This window comes from Pocillopora verrucosa, chromosome 6 (assembly GCF_036669915.1).
Source record: "Pocillopora verrucosa isolate sample1 chromosome 6, ASM3666991v2, whole genome shotgun sequence".
In the NCBI taxonomy this organism is placed as follows: domain Eukaryota; kingdom Metazoa; phylum Cnidaria; class Anthozoa; order Scleractinia; family Pocilloporidae; genus Pocillopora; species Pocillopora verrucosa.
Genome location: NC_089317.1, coordinates 17,877,116 through 17,896,098, shown reverse-complemented (window position 1 = coordinate 17,896,098; position 18,983 = coordinate 17,877,116).

The window sequence follows — 18,983 nt, the reverse complement described above, 5'->3', positions numbered from 1 at the left end:
AAATCAAAGGGTAATTGTAAAGGACATATTATTGCTGACTAAAAGCTGTAGGACCGAATTTGTAGTGTTCTGAGACCTAGATTCTCCCGCGAATCGATCAATAGCGCGCAAAATACCTTGAATGATTCTCTTGCATTGAATTCGATCATGTGTATTCGTCTTAATATAGATTGTGACTACTTGATTTAATTTTATCCCACTCATGTATTTATTGGCGTTTATTTTCCAGGTATCATAATTTCAAGATCAAAGCTCCACGTGGAACACCGCTTGTTATTCAAAGTGAAGACGACAACACGCATGACTCGCATGTACTGGCTTGTCTTCTTCCACGAGAAATGGAACGCATTCCAGAGGCTCTACGAGAAGTCCAGATTTTCAGCAAATCGCAGAGAAAGACATACACTTTAGGAGATGTCAAAGGGTAGCAGATCGGTACGGTTCAGCACTTTCTAAACATACAGCTACATGCTTTGCTTCGATGTAGCAAAATAACCAGGAATTGAAGGGTAAGTTACTGTTTTCTTGCTTTACTGTTACTTTTTCGTAAAGGCTTGATGGACTGAAATTGATAATGTCTATTTAAAAATCGGAGAGAAGCAAGATATTGTCTTTCCTCGACCTATACTGGAGAGAAATGAAATTGTCCCGATTCCGCGATCTCACACCTCACTCGTCCCAATTGTTATCAGTGCGCGTTATTTGGTTCAACCTTATTTAATTGGTTTTATTGTAACCCAAAATAGGGAAATCAACGGAGAACGGACACTAACATCGAGGTCAAGCTCTACCCGGAAGTTCTCCAGATACAAACAGGCTGGCGGAGGAGCTTTTATTCCTGTGACGCTCTTGGTGGAAGGACCACAGCGTTACAAAGAATTTGTGCTAGAAAGAGTCCGCTTTACTCTTCCAGAATGCGAGAATGTCGAGGACATGCATGTTGAATGTTTGAAATAAACGAATATTTTTAATGGTATCTTACGTCCAGTCCTTATTAGCGAATTTTGTTTCAGCTTACTACCGCATTACAACATGGCCGCCACAAAAAAAAAAAAAAACCAACTTCTTCTTGTTTCCAGCACCTCTCGGCCAAATTTGCTTTGTTTTGGTTTTGATCTCACCCAATCACAAAGCTCGAAACCGATATCCAGAAATGATTATGGCCCGAACTGACAATGCATGTCTTAAAACAAGGTCCAGCAACATTTAACAGGAACAATTTATAACACGTAAAAAGAAGAAACACAAAAATAACCTAAAAAGCGGCACCGGTAAAGCTGATTTCACCTCCATAATCTAAGGCCTAAGCCTATTTAAGACTAACGCCTACAAATCCTTATTTATATAGGTCATGGCTTTGAACTTTTAAAGTCCAGCAACTGTGTTGATTAGATAATCTAGAGAATACACATCGCTTTCAATTGACGGTCTCCCTGTTCCGTCTACAAGCTTCTGCGCAGTGCAAATATTGTTGTAATGACCTTTTAAGTGCGAAGGTTTTTGGGACAGCATTTTTAGCTTTTCCGAAGACAACACTCTTGTTATTAGCATATCATCAGCGGTTATAAGCATACTGACCCTTTAAAAGAGTTCGTTTGAAACCTGAATAGAACAATACCATTTAATACCTACGGTCCACGACATTTGTAGAGTTGGAGAATTTTACTGCGACGTGGACACAAGTGTATACGGTGTATAAAGCTGTTTGAGATTTTTGCCTACGGCTTAAAGCACCTCTAAGAGTATTGGTTTACAGTACTTGTTGGCGGTTTTGTACTTCGATACACACCCTTTTCTGTATTCACGGCGAGATTCTAAAGAGGGAGGTAATATGAAGTTAAAGCGAAGATTCCAGAAGACTATGGGGATAAGCGATAACAACAACTCGATTGTAAAAATGTTTTGGGACTGCAGAGGAGTTCAAGCAGTTCTTAGGATACAGAAATTTAAACACAAAATATTTACCTAAGAGTACGAAACTGAATCGAAAATTGATTTAAAAACTAGGACATGGGAAACTGGGTGCTGAGGAACTTTCAAAACCGAATAAAAAAACCTATTTACTTTTTACTTTTCATATTCTCTGTAGTTTTCTCCTTTTATTGGTATGAAATGTTATAAGGACAAACAAATCTGCATTACAATTAACGCTAGTATTACGCGTGTATTACAAGCAAAGTTAGCAATGTAAGACTGAGTAGTTTTCAATACAGAATGTGACAATGACAAAGTAACAAGAGATTATGATCTCTTAAAAGTTACTATTGATTAAGTGACTGAGCATGCCAGGAAATTTTATACAAATACATTGGCTGGATATACGGTGGATACGTCGATGGATGCAAAACCTCACTTCACGCATGTGTACTGGAAAATGGGTGTAGATGAAACTAGTTCAATGTTTCTGACTACTATCTCTTACATTCTCTCCAATCCCATAAAGTTTTGGTACTTTAAAAAGCTTATGGTTTTAACAGAAAGTTTTCGTGAAGCTTCTTTAAAAAAAATGATGGAACACAAATCGTGTGAAAAGAGTAAATACGCAGAAAGTAGTATGATTAAAATGTAATTACGAAAAAATGGAATAAAAGCCAGTGAGAACGATATATTAAAGGAAAGAAATCGTAACAAGAGCCTCCACATGCATCAAAGAGTGGTGCGTCAAAATGTGCTCCAAAACGTCAAGGACAGAAAAAAAACTCCCCTAAATTTAGAATTTCACCTGGAAAGAGCTCATTAGCATTCAAAGGTTGTAGTATTTAAATTCATTCATTTTACTAAAAAAGTAAAGTTTTGGGAATAAGCTTCAAAATTTGCTGTTCAAAGCTTCGTTTGTTCTATATTTTCTACTTGAAAAACCTGATTGGTTACTCTAAACACGCCTTCAATCTGACCGGTCGTTTCGTTTAAAATACCTTACAGTCGAACCTGTATTAAGCGGTCACTTAAAACGGAACCACTAAAATAAAACTAGGAACAATCTTTCAAGTAAAATTTAATCCGTTTTCACCTCCCGAAATCAATGTTAGTGGTGTTGTTGAGGGGTTTTTCTGTTGATTACGTGGTCTTTTATAGCATAAAACGGCGATTTTTATCTTTTTTTAAATACTCATATTCTGTGTTTATTAATTAGTTAAATTTTTAGTTTAATCAGTTTAATTTATTAATTTTTTAGCTTTCGGTCTAACCAGTTCATTTACCTCAAAAAATGCTTGGGCTTTGTCTCATGAATTTAAACTGGTGCCGTTTTCATCATGTTCATGTGTTATTCGAAACGAATGGGGTCAGCCTCATTCTGTCTTGTTTATTTCAGAAGAATACTCCTTCCACAAGAAATGAATTTTGAGTCGAAGTGTACAATGAAACTCGCAGATTGGAATTATCAAACTTTCTGTGGTTTTTAAAATATGAGACGAGTGATACAACAAATGGATAATTACTCAAGGGGCTGAAACTCATTGTTTCTTTAGAATATTAACTAAAGTATTTCTGTCATATTTAAAAACGAATTTCACGTTAAAATGTCTTCAAACAAGTTTGACTTGCATTCCACTTTGTCAGATATGTTGTGATCCTTCAATTTTTATTTCTAAACTGAGACTGATGATAGGAATTAACTTTTATATTCTCTGCTGTTGATGGAGATGTGATGTGATATTGACAGAATGGATAGGTGTGACATGTACTGCGCTTAGCTGGTATTCAAGAGAACATAATTAGTACCAGAAACTTACTACTGGTATGAATGATCAATCTTTTTTTCTCTCCTTGCAACTTGCCTTCACTAGCTTATGCTATATGCAATTTGTGTCTAAACCTTGTTCGCAACTGTAAAATTACTAGTAAAGTTTTTGAAGGTTTTGTCCAAATTTTATTGGAAAAGAATATAAGGAGTGATCAGTTGAAATATTGTCATGTTCCTTAAGAGTGCTGAGCTTCCAGTGCGAGTATAAAATTTCTTAAGTGACTGATATAAAATGTGTCTGCCTTAAAACTGGCACAGCCAAACCCCTGGCTAGAAATCTATAAATTTCCCTCAAATAGGCATCAAAGCCAATGTCCATAACTGCCAAATATGCAGTGTCAAAGTTCCCTTTTGACTTAAATCTCATTTCTCTAAACTCTGATAGATGTGAATTATCCATTTCCATAAAGAGATCAACAAACCTCTCCACATTAGTTCAATCTGACCTCATTTAGTCCTGTACCCAGGGAAAAAAGGCTTTTGGAAATATTTTGTTGTTTATTCTCACTGTTAAATATGAGCCCTTCTGTTTCTTTGTTGTTTGGCATGTATAAGAGTCTTTTCAGACCACTGAATTTTCACATAACTCTTGCAATTTAATAAGTTGCAAAGAGTGTGTATGATATTGTTGTGCAGTTGAAATTATAAATGAATATGATTGATTTTTATTGGGAAATAACTGATTTATTTAACTATTCATCTTACAACTGGAAGCCCAAACTAGTACTTGTTTTAATTCACAATTTTTCCATATCATTGATCATATCTTATGATATTTCTGAGACTAATGATTGAAAAGAGTTTCCCTTACTCCGTTAAAATCCATAATTATTCCTCCCTTTCTAACAAGCTCTTTGATCTAAGGCGACCGTATCTCTAGTACGAACGTTGTCTTACTTTTCTTCACTCGACATTAACTTTTTTAGTTTTGATAGCCGGCCCCGCAGGTTGTGATTCATGTAAAAAAAAAAACTTATGAAACAAAGCATAAACTTTTGTTAACTTTAATTTTTCGCTAAAATTGAAGTACATTGCAATAGCAGTACTGTTTGAGCTCTAAAAAAACGCTCACAGGAAAGTGAATACTTCAAATGATCAACGACAACTTGAGATAGCAATGACACGATAAAAGTATACCATCCAATTTATTAGTGCTCTTCGACGGGCCTCTTGCATCCTCCACAAATAACATCATCTACATCAATCGCCCAAACAATTGTCAAGTTTTATATACGCCCTACAAAAAAAAAGACGCAATTAACGTCATAGAGGCTCACCTGCTTACATAACGATAGGAAAATATTTACATTCTCCGTCACTGCTACTTACAGTTTAGTTCCACCGACTGTAAATACATTTCCTGTCTTATTCATGACTCATACACAAGAGTGGGTGTGCAGTTCGCCCGAGGAGCTGCTGAGAATACAAAAAACGGGAACTACAGGAACAACAATTAAGGTGAGTAAGATTTTTTACGTTGCAAATTTTATTGTTTACTGCATTTTTAAAGATCTTTTTGAGGAGGGGGAAAACCGGAGGACCCAGAGCAAAACACGCACACACATATATCATTCATACATTTATTCCAAGTACTTCATGCGCTAGGGCGTGAACAGATGCTGATCGTTGCGTACGACAAGTTAGTAAAGTCGAGCGAGAAAAATACAAACACAATTCTGTTGTGTGTACTTGTGACCTACTTAATTAAAACAACTTACTTCTTGCTTAGCGCAAGCTAAGACTGATATTTTAAATAAAAAGGTCTTTTGTTTATGGTTCACTTACCTTTTCAGCTGGCTTGATTATAAAGTTTATCTCTCTCAGAACCAATGGAAATCCTCTGTATCGCAAGTGGAAGTTATCAAATAAGACTATTCCCTGCTGCGGTCAGACACGAGACGGCCGGCTATCAGGAATGGCTCTCTCCGCCTGGAAATGAAGAAAAAAGTGGATGGAATGATATGTATGCAGCATTTAATATTTCAACCACAGAAGTGGCAAATTTGAATACTACCTCGCTTTACAATACCCAGTGGTAGAGAAAAATAGAACTGAGAAAGGGTATGAGAATAATTTGGAGGTTCTTCTTGTGAAAGTATACTTGTTTTGCGCTTCTTGGAATATTTTTGGTGGTGGTACCAAAGCAATTTCCTGAAACATAACAACTGCCTACAAAATTTCACGGACTTTAAAAGGAGAATATGTCTTCTAAACAAATAGATCTGTTTCGATTTTGAGATTTGGTTTTCCAACATTAGGTGGTTTAGTTTGCAAAACTGTTTAGACGAATAATTACGTTTGAATGTGACCAAAGTCGTTCGATGAGAAAAATTAGAAATGCTATCAGCAAATACTTGAAATTAATTGCTCTACACCCAGTGGAAACATTCAGGAAAATCTTCTCAATTTGGCAGCCTCGAGTAGTCGTCCTACAAGAGTTGAATATGTAAAGATTTATTCACCGCTAATTACAAGATCTATTAAATTGTTTCAAAACGTTCTTTGTCTTCTTCTTGCGTTTTAAATAGTCAATGATTTGATTTTCACCCACCTCTGTCTGGGCATCAGAATACTCCTTCACCCTCTCAACTGATACTAAGTTGGTTTCTAGTTGACTTGAAATTCTAATAATGCAGGCAAGTTTTTGATTTATCTACAACACCATGTAGAATAAAGAAGAAAGGAACAATTAAAATACGACAGCAAGGTCAGTTTGTTCGAAATCATATACTCTGGAATTAGGTCATTCAAACTGCGAAAAAAGGGAGGAAAAAAAGGGGCTGTTGACTTTGCAAAGCTTCTTACGCATTTCACTTTCCTCCTTCCACCGAGCTAACTTTGGTCACGTTATATGATTACTATCTTGATCAATCTTATTGATACTAACAATCAAGCGTTTTACTGAAGCAGGTCCATACAAAGATACGAACGTCTGTCGAAAAAATTGGATATTTAGAAACACCTTCGTGTACAAGGCGAGGGTCGAGTTTTTACTTCAACCTCTAGGTCTTGAGGAAGTAAAGCCATTTCGTTTGTTTACCTGAACAATATAGGTTACAGAGAGTCCTACAAGACCTCCACTGATCCTTTCTCGGCTGACTACTGCAAACAACGCTGCAAAGAGGATCAGGCAATTGCCGATGAATTCCAAATAAAGAGATAACCATCGGTAAAAAAAGTTGTTGACAAAAAAAGCTTTATTCTCTTAGGAATCTGATGAGCTTTAAGCTTCAGTCCTTGTAAAATATTTTAAAAAATTATGATCCTTCTACTTAAACAAGCTGTGTAATGAATGATGACATTGGACACATATCTTTCCCTTAAAACAACTATCGGCGCAAATAGCTGCCTATAGTGTACATCACAACTCATACCCAAAATCATATTGGGGATGAAGAACGAATGTTTATGCTGCAAAATTAAGGATGGCACAAGTAATCTCATAAAGCCGAGAACAGGATTATGAAAGGCAGAGGAATCAATTTGTTAGTCTGCGAGGGTTACTCAGAGAAGACTAAATATTTTACAATGCTAATGAAACCGTTATTAATGGCCTTTAATTACATAAGAAGCAAGTTCATGCTCATCCGAGGGCTAGATACTTGAGACAAAATACATATATGGTACAGCACTCATCTCTTCGCCTATAAGCGGTAACAGCCAAGTAATGTGCCACTTGGTTTTCGTCTAATTTCCTTTAACTATCCCGGATGAAGCGCTGCTGTTGTGAGAAAGCCCGTAAGGTGCTGACACCGGTGATTGTTTTCAGAAAGTGACTATATATTGGTGATCGGCTCACTGACTTGATTCTTCTCAGCTGGCTCGATGTAGCTACGTATGCTCCTTGGAAGAGTTATCAGTAAATGAATCAAACTAAAGGAATCAAGACGTGTAACATGCATACAGTGATAAAATCTGCGTTCCAGCTCGGCGAAAAATTATGAAAATATACCGGCTTCGACTCGGTGGTAATCCGCAGGACCGTTTTACGTATGTTCCACTTTTGTGGGCTTCCACTCAAATTTCTGGTTACAGTTTTTTTTCTCACCGTTTTGTTTCTTCCTAGACGTTTAAGTACAGTCCTATGTGGTCCGAGCTTACCGACGTTTAAGATCCTTCCTTACGTCTTCTGGCAAACAAGTTGGCTTAAGTGGTCCCTGGCTCCAGAGCAGATAGTACAACAGCCTCGAACGTACCTTGGCGGTTTAAGACGGTGGCGTTCTTGGGCCTGTAGGTTCCCTTAGAAAAGCGTCTTGCCAATAACCCCGGCTTACGTGTCCTTGTGTTTGCTCAGGATCCTACTTCCCTAGGCCTGTAGTTCCCGTTTTTTGTATTCTCAGCAGCTCCTCGGGCGAACTGCACACCCACTCTTGTGTATGAGTCATGAATTAAGACAGGAAATGTATTTACAGTCGGTGGAACTAAACTGTAAGTAGCAGTGACGGAGAATGTAAATATTTTCCTATCGTTATGTAAGCAGGTGAGCCTCTATGACGTTAATTGCGTCTTTTTTTTGTAGGGCGTATATAAAACTTGACATTTGTTATGTATTCATCTCTGCTCTCGAACTTTTCAAGCTTTACGTTAAAATTTTTTCTTGCATGTCATTTAGCCTGTTTTGCATCTAATTAAAATGCTAATAAGTATAAATTCTCCGGCGGTTAAACTTAATTTTCTTTACAGGTTTTTTAGGCTTTTTTGTCAAGAATTGGCCCACTATGATAGGGAAAGGGTGAGCATACCCAAGGGGTATCCAACTCTGAAGTCAATAAACTTCAAAGTGAAACGTTAGAGCAAATGCAGTAGCATTTTATCGATGATTGATAAGGATTTTCGAGGTGGAACATATCAAAGGCGCATCTACAAGCCTCAAGGCAAAACTCAGGGCAGCCGTTTTATGTGAATTTTTTCTTGTGAGGTGAAGCATTTGAGAATAAATGGGATTTCTGGTTTTCTTTCCAATGACGAGAAGTTCCATTTAATATGAACCCTAGCGTTGCTGTCATTCACAAATGCGTCTGAGCCTTTCGTACTCGCTCCCTACGGGAAGGCACATCTGTTCATCCACATGTTAACGAATGATTCTCCATGATCATTAATATTTAAACGTCTACTTGAGAAAGAACTTTTTCTTCATCGTCAAGAATTGTTACTTATTTGGAAATTAGAAGTCTGTTTGAACTTTGTCCGTCAGCAAGTATTTGGTTTTCTTTGTTACTGACAGTGATTCACCACAGGAAACTGTTGTATCCCAGCATAAATACGCTTTGATTTATAGCTCTTCAGTGAAAAGCATGGGTATCTATCAAATGCCCCAGGATATGTCAAAAATGAGGAAGAGATAAAAGAAAGAAAGCATTAGACTTAACCAGCGCTATTTACAATGTGGTATTCATAACATCTTGTTGATCAAGTGTTAGTTCGTGACAGATATCATTTTTCCTTTCCCTCTCATTCCTATTTTCCGTAAGCATCGTGTTCGTAGCTGGTTGTCTTCCGAAACAACATGAAGTCAGAGTTTGTAGAAACTCGGTGATTCTTAATAATGCATAAACTACTAGATTTACAAAAGAGTTGAAATAGTCGAAAACGTTAATCATAAAACAAAATTTCCATGGTACCGGAAGACGCCGGAGAGATATCAAGAAGTTTAATAAAACTAGAGGGAACTAAGCCAGCAAAGTTAAGCCAGATACTGATGATAATGTATCTGTTAAGCGCTTTTTCTGCAAGTCTCTTGTTTGCTGTTGCGCGGAGGCGACAGTTCCTCTCTGAAATTTTTTCCAAATACCAAGATTACAGCCACACGTGATTAACACGGGAATCAAAGTATATGGCCCCCAAATGAACATGGTGTGTTTGTAAGAAAGAAGGAGGTTTGATGCAGTCCAGGTCGCAGAGATAAGGAGAGCGAGTATTCAAACTGTAAAAATAACAATTCCGTATACTCGTGTCAATAATGTTCGTTTCACCGGCCAATATATGGCGTGAAATGTCTCACAGGATATGAAAGCTGCAAAGTAAGCGAGGCCTGCGAGAAAAAAGTATCAAAGATAATGAAGAAAATTTAGAGAGGTTTGTTGGTCTTCTCCGTTCCAATCCACCTGGTCCACAGCCGCAATTCGAAGTCGACATGGTAAGTGAATATAGGTAAACTCACAGCTCCTAACAACAGGTCAGCAAACGCCATGTTAACAACCAGTGAAAAATGGTTCTTGTGAATATTTTTGTTCGCAAAAATGATAATCGTGAGTAAATTTCCTGGGACGTTTAAAACGAATGTCAAGGTAAAAGCAACACAGAGTGCGATTCCTTCTGCCATGGAGGGAGGAGTATTTGATAGGCTTAGATCGTTTCCGCGGCTGACATTAGCTTCAGATGTATTGCTCATCTCGCCAGTTTATGCTTCAACTCGAATGATACTGACAACAAAGGCAGAGTACTGTGGTACTGGAACGAAAAGACTTCAGTGTTCTGTGAACTCCAAGCAATAAGGAATGTATAAACCCGACTGTGACTGCCTATTGATAGCACAGATCCCTAAAATCCATGTAACTTCCACCTGCCAAACTTTTACGATTGCGTTTCTTGACAATCTCCCATCAATATACAGACAACTGATAGCCTCGTCGTTCGAAAAGCCCCAATGTGTTCGTATTATTTAAGGTAACTGGTAGCGAAAGAAAAAATTATCCAACCATATTTTGAGTAACTTCTAACATGCTAATTCTCAATTTTCTCTTTAAGCAGGCGACTTAATATTTAATTTCGAATGGAAACTTTTAAACCTACTTTTCTAACACTTTTATCAAATTGAAAACTAGAGAACCGTATTTTATCGATTAAACGCCTCCGGCGTTTATTTAAAAATCAGCAGTTGGGACCCGGCGTTTTTTCGAGACCGGCGTTCAATAGGCGTTAATCGTGAAAGTACGGTACGCACATTTAGAAATTTTCTGACCACGAGCTTCCTCGGTCAATTCTCCTCTTCTAAAATTCTTTTCTCTATTCTTTCTTTCTTTCTTTTTTTTTCTTTTTTTGCCCGACTCTTCGACCCTCTCTCACGGATGGCCTTACCGTAGAGAAGGCCTTTGAATTTTTTTAAGTTTTGGTTCTACTTTCTCATGCCATGGTATGTGTTTAAGAAGGACTTAAGGCCAACGGTTTTAGCCATTTCCGTCATGTTTTAACCGAAAAAATAAATTCCGGCTAACTTATTTTGTGACAAACATCTATAATTTGTCGATTTTTCTGCCTAATACCTAACACCTAATTTTTTTCGATTTACGGCAAACGGTTAACCCCACTGATGACTTCTTTAAAAAGGTCACCAACCCTCATATTCAGTTGTTCTTCATAGCCTTTCTTCAATTATCACCCCTCTGGTTGATTATTGATTGTCAGCAAGTATTTTTCTTGTAAATCGCCATTCGTTTAAAGAAACTGGAATTGTCTTACTCTGAGATATTCCTTAACCGGTAAAAGTACTTCGAGTAATAGTAATTCGAGGGCAAAAAGCTGCCAAAGCCGGCAATCTTTGAGAAATGCAAATTGATGAAAGTTTTCGGACATTGAATACAAACAGTGCTCAGAACAGAAATACGAAAAGTGCCTCAGTGTGATAATGATTTCTATGGTGATTAGAAATACCAAGAGCCTTCGAGTATACTCAAGTAAGCTTGGCATTACGAGCTTTGCTGGTAAGGTCGGTTAGGGCTGAATATTCATACGGGCGTCCATGTTTAACTCGGCGAAACGGTTGATCATGAATTCATCTTAAATTCTCGGTCGCGTGTCATTTTATCGTCGTTGAACAAACCCGCGGCTTAACCTCAGATTACGAGGGAGAAAGATCAGTGAAAGACGGCGATTACACGAAACAAAAAATATGAAATCATGCAGTTCTAGGTGCAATATCAGCGGCAGAGCGAAGAAACCAGACAGGTTAAGATCAGGTCGTATAACGCGATTCGACCCAGGCCTCCCTCGTCCGTTCCCTACCGTTAATACCTCATCGTTTCCTATTTCCCTTCGTTTACTGAGTAAACACCTCGAGTAGGCTAACATCCTTTTCTCATTGAAAATTATCGGCTTTGTTTTTTTTCTTTTAAATTTACTCAGTGAGTTTAGTTTACCATCTGAAACGAACATCTCGTTTGCCTATGAATTTTAATTTCATCACGCAGCTTCCCATTCATGTGTGTCACAGTGATTTTCAGAGCGTTGATTACAGTTCCGTCCTGTTTCATGGTCGATTTGGCGTCCAGAACAGCTTATTACACGCGACTAAGCGCATCAAGTTTCCCGATAGTGGCCTTCTTGAAGTCGTATTGGTGGCGGGTATAGTGACATCTCTTACTCGCTAATTAAATCAGTTAAATCTCGCGAATATTGATAGAATTATGCGCTGTTTTGGAAAAAAAGAGAATATTCTTTTGTTGACGTCAATTACACGTCGGTACACTGATAGATCATAAGTATCGACCCATAATGTAGCGCGTATTATTAAGCTCGTTATATAATCTTAAATATTGTTCTAGTCCCATTTCTTTTCATTTAGCCTCGTGTGCACAAAAGACTTAAAACAGACGTCTATCACAGCTGACTCCTGAGTCAACAAGGACCAACATTCCTGCGTTTCCAAAGACATTTTAGTGATCTTATCGTCAGATAAGTGCAGGACCCCCACTCAATCAAAGACAGTGAATGCCAGTGTAGATCGCAACGCCTTACATTCTTTTTCGTTTGTTTATTGTTCTTGTGCAAGAGTGCTAATTGTAGTAAAATTTTGTGGGCGCTTTCTTTGTGTCATTGCGTAACGTTGCGTAACGTAGCATGCATTTAACCGTATTGTTCATCGTAGTTTGGGGCAGTTTTGCGGTGTAGTTTCGTCGAGTGTAGTTTCGTATATTTGTTCTTTTCGCTTCGTGCAGTTTGTTCACCACTAGGTAGGATCTATAACATCGCAACAAATGTAAATTTTGTATCACGTAGTTTCTTCGTTGTTTTCGTTGTAGCTTTCCTTGTGTATTAAGTCTAGTTTATATTGTAATAGTTTTCGTTCGCTGTTTTATTTGCAGTTTTAACCGTACCATGTCATTTCGTTCCGCGTTAAAAATTGCGCTAGAATTAGTTAGTACTAGTCGCCAGTGGCAGTTACAGCCAGTGATCATAGCGGAAGTCTCTCTCGCAGTACTTCATGACGCTTGAGGTAGGATTGGTTATCAAATTCACACTATCCCTTAAATCTAATTCCAAGTTTTGTGTAGGGAAATGTAGCGTATATGTGCGAAGTATTCTAGGGAGATACATGATAATAGAAAATGTTATAGACGAGGATCTGTTTACAATTAGTAATTCTTGTTTCCTTCAAGACCTCATTTCAGATTTTTGGAAAAATGAAGTTCTATGCAGCATGGATGGTTTTGACTTTTCGTGTCATCTACCTCTCTGATATAACCCAAGGAGAGGATGAAGGTATTAATATTCTTTGAGTTCATTCACAGGTTTGTTATTTTTTTAATAATTGGAGACGAAGTGAAGGGTAATTTAAGCTTGCAATAGACGCAGTGGCCAGCGCTCTCGACTCCGAACGAAGTTCGTGGTTTGAACCTTCCGTCACTGTTATCTTTTTGGCAACTGCTTTTCTTTCCTCTCTTTTCTTTGTGTTTAACAGGGCTTCTATTCTCATTGTGCTTTTGTCCAACCAGGCCCTGGTTTATTCGAAAGGTGGACAACACTATCCAGGAGATAAATTGCTTTCTGCTGGATTGCGCCATATGTTATGCTATCACTTATCCTCTTGATAACGAAGTATCCGTTAGGTAGCGTTATCCACCCTTTGAACAACTGGACCCAGGAATATAAACAGATAAGAGAAAATTATCACGGACCTACTTAAATGCGGGGTGGGTGAAAAGACACAGGGGGGGGTGGTGGCACTTATGTAGATTATGATAAATTGCGGGTAATACTCTTTAAACCACTTTAATCTACCCAATCCGGAAAGAGCTATGAAGTGGGACGGTAGGTTCACGTGCCGACCCTCCCTAACCAACCCACAGTGTAACTGGTTGGACAGGTGGAGGGGGATTTGGCAAATCACAATTGTTCAGACTTAGAGGAGGTAGGATAGGGTTTTCATAGAGAGCATAACGAAGGTTGATTAAATTCGACAACTGACTTTTGAAAGCGAAGTGAATACTGTGGGCATAAATTATCTGCGCTTGAACCTGTATCAGAGCGTTTATTTACTTTGTCAATCTCTTCCTCAGTTACATTGAGAGGCATTCTTGATTAAGATTAGAGTTTTATTATTGTAACCAGCGCAAAAGGAAATTTCGGAGGAAGATTATAATGAGATAATACACAATCTTCAACAACTTAGAGAGTGCGCACAAGCACAAGTAAATTTGAGTACACAGTATCAATAGGGCTACTAATGTTATTCAACGAATTTCTCTCAGCTCACTGGCAAAAGATGAACACTTCACCAGTCTGTTTTGGTGCGAAGAATAACCAGTTTGGCAATTTCCTTGCTCCATATGGTGGACCTGCCGTAAATGCGCCAACCCATCTGTGGTCCTTTTGGGGCTGCGGTAACAAGCCTTCTGCCATAAACTACACCAAAGTTGTCATAACAACATCATCCAACAGCATCATTTTATCACCGAGACAGTTCTTTACTCTTGGAAGAGGGAAGTAGTCGGAGATTCCCAGATACAACTCACTCAGTCCATGCGGGTAATTATCTACGTTTGTGGTATGACGAAGATTACTTGAACTGGATGGAAGGTGACAACGATGGACGAGTCTGTTGCGATGTTTACGCCCTCTGCGTCAAGCATTCATATTAACCAAAGGTTAAGGAGAGTTTTCAAAAGGTTTAAAAAGAGCCTTAGTGTCGTTCACTTTCAAGCCTTCGTAATGTAATGGATTCGCTTTCGGTAATTAACGCAGTTCTATTAATGTTCGTATGCTATTACAAGTTAAAATTACGACTTTCTCGTCAAAACGCAAATAGCAACAGTTGAAGTTTCTGCAGTCTGTTCTCATCCTTTTTGCACAAATGAGTGCATTGCAGTGAGCAAGAGTTTTTTTGCTACTTTTCTGTAAGAATTAAACGAAAAGTGAGAAAAATATGAGTTCAATTTTACTGTTTGCCATTTCCGCCAACCTCCGGTTTAAACTAACATTCAACTTTAAAAGTTTAACTTCATAATTCAGATCGTCCCTCAACATGACTAGGATTTAAATCTCTTTATTATAGTAGATAACTTTTAAGTTACATCGTTCAATCTCATTTTCCCATGACTCTCTTTTGCGGAGTCAGGGTGGCTTGAACGTTAGAGCCCTGAGCCGGGTTGTTCAAAGCTGGTTTGAGATAACCCAGGGTTAGTGTGGAATCTGATTTCAGCTCTGAAAGCTTTAAAAGAAAATTTAATATGGTTTTTTTTGTCTAAAATTGACTTATTGGATGCCCTAAAGGGAATAGAAAGAAAGATCCAGCAAAGGCATTTGAACAAAGGAATAAGGAACCCCAGGTTAAGTTTAACTTTGGGTTAGCAGTAATCGGCCTTCAAAAAACTGGGCCCTGAACTCTGGTCTTAATGCTTAAGGTTTGTGACGTGACTGATAGGTAAGAGCACTGCGTTTCATGGGCAACATGCCATTCTCCATAAGGCCCCCCTCCACCTGCAGTATAATTGGAGCTTTCATGGAAATCTGACGAAACAAGGAGGTAGTGCGGGGGAAGGGGGTTAGGCTTTCGTCTAAAGGGGGAGGGGGTAACAAACATTCCCTCTTGCCGGTAACCCTGGGCCCTGCACTGTAGGCTACTTGCGATGAATGAAGAATTTATCTATGACCCTTTTCTTAGTATCTTTCTCTGTCTTTCGTGAGTTTTAAGGTCACTCATACTGTAATATTTTATTTAATTTGTGGATTTGTTGGTCATTTTTGAAACTGATCAAAGTTATACGACGTAGCCGGATCAAATTATAGCAAGTCTTAAGCGTTTCCAAAAGTTTATTGGCAACAATAAACTAAGAAAGGCGAATCAGAATAGTAATGCAGTCGAGCTATCACCCCCGGAAATCTTCAGTCCGGGTAAATTTACGTTGTTTTTAGAAAAATAGCTGAGAGACATTGTCTAGATTCTTCTGATCCAAGAAACAAGTGCCTTTTCAATCATTGCAAGGTGACTTAATATACAAATGAATTTAAGGATTTTTTTCTTGCTCAAAGAGTGCTTTGAGAAGTAGCAAAGAGGAGGGAAAGTTTTTTGAGGCGTAGCTTTAAGCACCTCAAGCTTCTAAACATAACGGTACGAACGAAGATGACTTTCGTTTCTGATTGACTTCAAAGTTCTGAAACTGAAGGTTTTTGCTGGCTTTACGTACTAGCTTTAGGTTCCTTCTGTTGACTCTCCTAAGGTTAAAACAAAGTACTGGCAGCTGAAATAATCACGCGAAGTGCTCCACAGTTGATATGCCACTCCCCGTGTCATGACATACGAGCACGTCCCCTTCTCTCTACAGATAAAGACCATGATGGGTAAATTGAAATTAGAGAAATCTAGCGTCTGAATGAATGAATGAATGAATGAATGAATGAAGGACTAGCTAAAGTGTCCATAGTATTTAGCTTGAAGAAGACTAATTGAGGACACTGTTTATATGTTAAAATAGACCTAAGCTACTTAAAGTTAAAATTATTTCCACTTCAATTCATAATGCATAGAACAGATAAATAAATAGGTGAATGAAGTATAAGAACTTAGTAAAATAAGCTTAGAAGATATCAAATATATTTAAAATGTAAAAATTCAAAGCGGCCTGGCAGCATATATCACATTTTTTACATTTATTTATAAAGAGTAATAGGTCTTCGAACTTGATACTCTCCATCACTTTGTTTTAGTTCAGTCCCAAAGATGGGGTCCAAAGTATCGTAGAGAATGTTTTCCATAGTGTACCGTGCGAAAACGTGGAATACTGAAATCAGCGTTCCTTAGATTATTTCGTTTCGGGGCAGTATGAAATATTTCTGTTTTATAAGTGGGCATAAGTCTGTTTTTTACTTTATATATGAAAATGGCGATGTTTTGTCACCGTTGTTGGTACAGACTTAGTAGACCTGCTCTTGTTAGTAGCCCGCTGTGGGTCTCCGTTTGGATTTAAAGACTACCCTGAGTGCCGACGAAAGGAAAAATGGAAAGCATGTATGTTTGGACGTTCTATTCACTCATTTGATAACCTCCTTTTCTCCCGCTTCCTATGCATCCCTTTACAAGCGATTTGTCTGTTCTATCAGCTTTGTCGATGAGCCGCACGCATGACGGCAAGCGGACTCTTTTTGTACCCAGGACCGATCCTTATGTTCCACTTGTTCGTATCCGCCATTTTGTCCCAGTGGTTTGTGTTGTCTTCGAAATCCACCTCTATTCACAAATTAAACTGTGTCACCGCTTTTAAGCTATGTTCAGTCGTCACGCTCTCACCGTTGACTAGAGATTGTTTTGCGGATGATGGTGAAAACGCAGAAAAATTATAGCGGTTAACATGTGTTCAAGTGGGTTTTTTGTCTCTGATTTTAGATTCAGGAATCATCAAGTACACATTCTAAATTCTTGACAGATAGACTTTAATGAAAATAAAAAACTTAAAAAGGTAGATTTTACTGTGAATGCATAGCAGAATGTTTTCGTCAACACTGTAATGATCACCAGAGGCGGAGACGTTTGAATGAGTCTTCGCGTCACAGGGGCCCAATTGTTCCGAAAATAATTTCTTAGAGCAATGACTCAGCGTTTGAAAAAATTCCGTTTTGAAATGTTTTTAATCCACACTACCAGGAAAAGCCAGGGTTTTTCAAAGTTATACACTCGGAAAATCGTTCTCAAAAGGCTCCTTTTCAGTGGGCAAATTACTATGGACAGTGTGCCTAACCAGAAGAAGGCAAATCTCTAAATTCATGTTGTGTTGCGTGGAAGAGGTCCAAGAGAAGCTAGCGGCAATAGATTTGTTCAAAGGAAAGAATACATCTTACGAACTCTTTCTTGAAAGGCTTAAAGGTGTACATTCTTTACTTCTTTATCAAAGAAATAATAACATCATAGGACTACCACGCAAAACAAAACCACAAAGACTAATTTACGTCATACTGGGTAGGCAAGCAGGGCAATTTAGTTTTAAGACAGTCTTAGTTGCTCTATTACTTTTGCAACTATGAATACCTTTGGTCACATTTTCAGATCCAGGGAACTTTATCTAGATATGGACTATTCCAGTTTCTAACTGATTTGTTAAATGTATGAAGGAAAGTACCATTGATGCTAGATAAGAACTGAAGCATTTCCGAACTTTAAAGCATGACATGTTTGCGTGTCAAAATCCTATGAAAACAGGTGCTATTTTAGCATTCCTATTGTGTATCGGCCGCGCTTGATCAGCGTCTTTTTCGGATGATTGCTCTTAAAATGGCCTTTGAAGCGCTTGCACGTGATAGACATTTCTTGCGCAGTGGATGCGGTTAACTAAGCTGGAGGGCAAATTATGATATGATGAAAAATATACAGATCTCGTTTACAAAGAGTCAGTGCAATGTCAGGTGTAGACATGCGCTAGTACAGTACTCGAAACTAAGCTGTTATCGTCTTAAACTGAAATAAATCGAAGAAATTGGGTTTACAATGTAAGACTAACCCAATGGATCTTAGAGAGCTAGCTGTTTCATTTTAAAAAGGGAAAGCCCCTTCTTTTGTCCCTGTAGACATTTATCATTCGATGAAAGTTTCCAGACGGAAGATGACAACAAGTAAATTAAGTTATATTAAGTATTCAATAAGAACAGGCTTATCTAGAATATGCTGTTTTGACAATGTAAGAAATGAGAAAGAATGGGTAGGAGTAATACATTTCAATGAGATACGACGGGGAGTAGATGAAAATGAGCTGAAAACTTGACTGTAGTCGCCTTTATTTTATTTTTATTCGCACTGATTCATAAATACATATTAAATACCTCAAGGTTGTTTCCTCGAACATGCTTCTATTTTTCATTTAATCCAAACTATAACAACATTCTCGAACGTGAATGGTTATCATCAGCCTGATCTGAGCGCTAATAGGACAGTGTACTTGTCATGCTTGTAATTGCCTCAGAACAACGAGGACATACCCTGATTTTAATCGTCTAACACTCCTGGCAACTGCTACTGAACAGTGATAAACACAAT